Raw genomic sequence first — 5,440 nt, 5'->3', positions numbered from 1 at the left:
TACCTTACATCCGAGACTCCGGTTTACACAATATGAACATCTCTTTTTGATTGGTTTCGTGTTCTTTCTGGCAGACGAAAAGGGTTTCCTTTCAAATGTTCAATTATACAAATACTTCTAATACAATCATTATACTGTGAACAAAATTAAACATATCGGAGTAGCTCAGCCAGGAGTGATCTTTTAGAGATTGGGTTCACTAAATTGATCGAAAATTCTTTTTTCACAAATTCTGTGTACATACAAGTGTATTTGAAATAAGAAATGAAAAGTACATTAACATCGGCCATAATGTATAACTGTGTCAGTTAATTCCCTGTGCCATAAAATGACAGAACCCATGGTGCATCAGTGCAGGTGTGACCTACTCGGTTATTTGCTTGAGCGTTTGCATTGTCCTTTGCGGTTGTACTTTCTCAATAGTAGCACGCGCTCAATTACCCCAGCTGAGTTCCCATTGGCATTAACGCGGTAGTGGCTTATGTTGGTTATTACATTTGTTTATCGCCAGTGTAAGTAATCACCTGGTAAATTATATGTCATAATCTAGATCATGTTCTGTTAAAGTTTCTCTGATTTAATACAATATTGCAAATATCCATGAATATATATGTTTGATTGCTCACCTATGTCTAGAATTTGCAATTAGCAATCGATCCGAATTGTAAGTATATAAATCCATGTTTGGGAAGTTAGCACGTGATCATGTTGTGCTACGTCTGTATGTAATTGCATTACCTGATATGGAAATATGAGGAAACAACACGGAATTCAATTACTTTTCGCCTAGGGTGGCCAATTTCTTTGAAAAATGAATTCTTCCCATCGAGTCACCTGCCATGACGAATAGCCCAATTTGAAATTTGGATAATTAGTTCTCGTACGTACCTCCAAATTTTAATTAACATATACAAAGGGATAAAATGGGGAAAATCCCTATTCATTGTATACTGATGTTTTGTTCTCCAAAACTGTTCTTACTTTGACCAGATGTATGTGAATTTCCAACACAGTTCTTTGAAATTTAGTAGAAAACTCATTATAGTATCAACAAATAACCGTTACTCATATTTGAATGTGAGTTATTACCATTGACAGCCCATTGTAACTGTCAATATAATTATAACTATTGGTATAAAGTGCCAATCAACTACTTACAATTCCACGAGCATAGTTTGTAACTGTGTTATTGTCAATGAGTACGTTCAAGATATCAATCAATCAATCAATCAATCCAATCAATCAATCAGTGAATTTATAAAGCGCCAGTTTCCACTACGATGTAGAGATCAGAGGCACTGTACAGTTACATCCCTTTTCTGTAGAGCGAGTCAAAGCTATTAAATGAACTATCAAGATCAGTGAGCCTCATCACAAGGTTTCATATTGAGAAAGACACCATAAATATAACACACATGCATCACTTACACTGCACTGACTATGGATTTAATTTGAACTTCAACAGATTACAACACGTGTAGTAGTGTGCATGCTGTTACTGTTTATACCAGCAGTAACTAAATACAGAGCCCGCACATTGTAAGTGATAAGTGTTTTGTGTGTTATTTTTATGGTGTCTATTTCAACATATATATATATATATATATATATATATATATATATATATATATATATATATATATATATATATATATATATATATATATATATATATATATAATATATATATATATATTGAGATAGACACCATCAATATATATATATGTGGGTGTGTGTATGTGTGTGTGTGTGTGTGTGTGTGTGTGTGTGTGTGTGTGTGTGTGTGTGTGTGTGTGTGTGTGTGTGTGTGGCCATCTCTCTACATCTTCTGATACGAAATCTAGCCTCTAGACTGTGGGGTAAAGAGATCTTCAGAATTAAACCCCAATGCCTCTAGACTGGGGTAAAGATATCTTCAGATTCAAACCCAATGGATAGCCTCTAGACTATGGGGTAAAGAGATCTTCAGATTCAAACCCAATGGATAGCATCTAGACTATGGGGCAAAGAGATCTTCAGATTCAAACCCAATGGATAGCCTCTAGACTGTGGGGTAAAGAGATCTTCAGATTCAAACCCAATGGATAGCCTCTAGACTGTTGGGTAAAGAAGGATCTTCAGATTCAAACCCAATGGATAGCCTCTAGACTGTGGGGTAAAGACGGATCTTCAGATTCAAACCCAATGGATAGCCTCTAGACTGTAGGGTAAAGAGATCTTTAAGATTCAAACCCAATGGATAGCCTCTAGACTGTGGGGTAAAGTCGGATCTTCAGATTCAAACCCAATGGATAGCCTATAGACTGTGGGGTAAAGACGGATCTTCAGATTCATACCCAATGGATAGCCTGAAACAATTTGAAACAATTGTTTGAAACAATTCCCAACACAACAACAACTGAAAAGAATTAAAGTTGACTAGTGACTCGATCTCTCGCAAGGTGCTCAGCTACGACAACGATGTTATGACTAAATTTAAACTATCAACCAGTTCGAAACACTATTTCGGGTTGGTTACCAAACCTCATTCATATGTATTTGTCAAGGTGCATCCCTGTCAATTTGCTCCTAAATAAGTTTTAAGGTCATGTTTTAGCAATTTTTTCACTTATTTTAGCCGAAAATGAGATATAGCAGTTACAGGATGTGCCTGGAAAAGTGAACTTCTACTCTACAGTACGTCACTTCCGGTACAACTTCCAGTAAAACCCGAAATTTGCGTCGGTGATTAATTCTGTTGTCATGACAACAGTTAAAACCTTGCGGAAATAGAATTACTCCGACATTTAATACCGTTTGAGTAGATATTCCACTAAATTACCTTTTTAAAACACCGACATGTATATGTACCGTCTGTTTTGTTTTTTTCATCAAGTAAACTTATTCATATTTTTGCATATCAGGAAAAAAAGCCGGATAATCAACCTCTTTTTATGACTACTTTCCTTTCACGTGACCCTGCTGTTTCCTGACCGTCTGTTTCATTGTGTTCTTTCCGTTACCAACTTGCATTTAAGTTCCGACACCACAGTAATAATCAGTCCAGTCGGTCGTTTTCGACACCACAGTAATAATCAGTCCAGTCGGTTGTATTCGACTTACAGATTGCAAACCAATTCTTCGCTCTGTACAGCTGAGAGATTCAGGTAGGTGTAATATAGATGAACTATGGCACGGACTTCATTTTATTTCTACTTTGTTTAGACTGTTTCCCGCTAGATATCAGAGTTTACCATAGTTAAAAGTCCACTGTATTGTAACAGTACTCCTTTAAACACAAACACCTTGTATATTTTTTGTTTTAAAAGAACAAAGAGAGTGACGATGATAAATTTTCTAGTTGGCTGGTTTAAAATCGGAAGGTGTTTCAACCATCTCTTTAGTTTGCCATGAAAAAATGAATGACGTATGATATATACCACTTCTCATTCACGCTGACAATTAATCATATTAACGATATACAAATGAAATGTAAGTAATCAAATGGTGAAATGTTTGTAATAGTTTCAGAAAATATTCGTCATTTATACACGGGGTGCACTGAATTTAAATGATCACAAGATATATAGATTCCAACTCGATGCATACAATGAGGGTTTCTTTTCTTCTTTTGCAGGTTCACGTATTCTTTGAAAAGAGATATATCGGCCAATACCGGAGGCAACATGTTTCAATATATGATTATATTTGCAGTATTGTCCTTTGTCGATGGTACGTAAGCTTATCTGGTTATACCCCATTCTATACATTTTACATTTTAAAATTTCATATTTCAATCTATAACTCCTGATTGTTCTGATAAAGTTGAATAATAATGATAGTTCGTGTCCTTTAATTACGTTAGGCAAACACCAAAACCTTATACAGACGAGAAACGTTTCTGACTAGGATGAGACTCACAGTAACGACTTTCTTGTTAAAATCAGTATATGAATAGAACTCTTGGTATATCAACTGAATTTAATCAAGAAAAAACGTTTAATAATCTATTCAGGTCGGTATTTTCTTGAAAATGTGGCGCACGATTTTTATTCACAACACTTAGTTTACAAACAGCTATGTGTATTGTTGGATGTGAATTTGTAAAATTATTCAAATATTCAAAATAGTCAAATATTCAAATATTCAAATTTAAAGTTTACTTGTCGTCTAATACGAATGATCAAATGAAGTATGGTTGGTTGGTTGGTTGGTTGGTTGGTTGGTTGGTTGGTTGGTTGTTGTTTTGGGGTTTGTTTGTTTGTTTGTTTGTTTGTTTTGTTGTCTTTTCTTAGTTGACAAACACAATTCGTCGCATTGCGATCTTAAGTTCCGAATACGACAAGTTTTGCTTTAATTGTATGAGTTTGACCAAATGATATGACTGCTAGACTTTGGTACAAATACACATACAGCATGTTTCAGTTTACTATTCATGTACTTTGGTACAAATACACATACAGCATGTTTCAGTTTACTATTCATGTACTTTGGTACAAATACACATACAGCATGTTTCAGTTTACTATTCATGTACTTTGGTACAAATACACATACAGCATGTTTCAGTGTACTATTCGTGTACTTTGGTACAAATACACATACAGCATGTTTCAGTTTACTATTCATGTACTTTGGTACAAATACACATACAGCATGTTTCAGTTTACTATTCATGTACTTTGGTACAAATACACATACAGCATGTTTCAGTTTACTATTCATGTACTTTGGTACAAATACACATACAGCATGTTTCAGTGTACTATTCGTGGACTTTGGTACAAATACACGTACAGCATGTTTCAGTTTACTATTCATGTACTTTGGTACAAATACACATACAGCATGTTTCAGTGTACTATTCGTGTACGTACACTTCCAGCTTTATTTTTATAACAATGTAAGAAACCAATCAGGAAAGTACATTGTACACTTTAAGATAGCAAGACTGAATAAATATAGTTTCTTGCCACTTTTATCGAAATGAATTGAAATAAAGTGCCATCATGTAGAAATCAAATGTAGACATTAAAACTTTGGTGTTCGCATGTATGTGTCTAGTTACAGTAGATTTAAATACAAATTAACATATCTATTCCGGTTCCTCTATCTTCTACACAGGTTTTCCCATAGAGCCGCTTGTGGTAGACCAGCACGGTGTGCGTTTTATTGTATCTGAAGATTCACTGACTTGGAAAGAGGCACGCCAACAGTGTCATTTGGCAAAACTTGAAAAGAGTACTCTTCAAATGGCAGTTGATAAGTTGGCCTTATAGTAAGTACACATATTTGTTGCAAGTAGTATGTATGTATGTATGTATGTATGTATGTATGTATGTATGTATGTATGTATGTATGTATGTATGTATGTCTGTCTGTCTGTCTGTCTGTCTGTCTGTCTGTCTGTCTGTCTGTACGTACGTAGTACACGTACCTATAGTATCTGAAAGATGTCAGA

General features: G+C 34.9%; 1 long non-coding RNA gene across 1 annotated transcript; it reads left to right on the top strand.

Annotated features, from left to right (window-relative positions):
- The first annotated feature begins 3,134 nt into the window (after window positions 1–3,134).
- Window positions 3,135–5,185, top strand: LOC144452607 (uncharacterized). The gene is made up of 3 exons (XR_013482363.1): window positions 3,135–3,146; window positions 3,617–3,711; window positions 5,104–5,185. It is a non-coding gene; the product is annotated as an uncharacterized LOC144452607 (long non-coding RNA).
- The last annotated feature ends 255 nt before the right edge of the window (window positions 5,186–5,440 follow it).

Source organism: Glandiceps talaboti, chromosome 23, assembly GCF_964340395.1.
Source record: "Glandiceps talaboti chromosome 23, keGlaTala1.1, whole genome shotgun sequence".
Classification (NCBI taxonomy): domain Eukaryota; kingdom Metazoa; phylum Hemichordata; class Enteropneusta; family Spengelidae; genus Glandiceps; species Glandiceps talaboti.
Note: the sequence above shows the minus strand (reverse complement) of the source record. Positions and strands in the feature narration are given on the sequence as shown.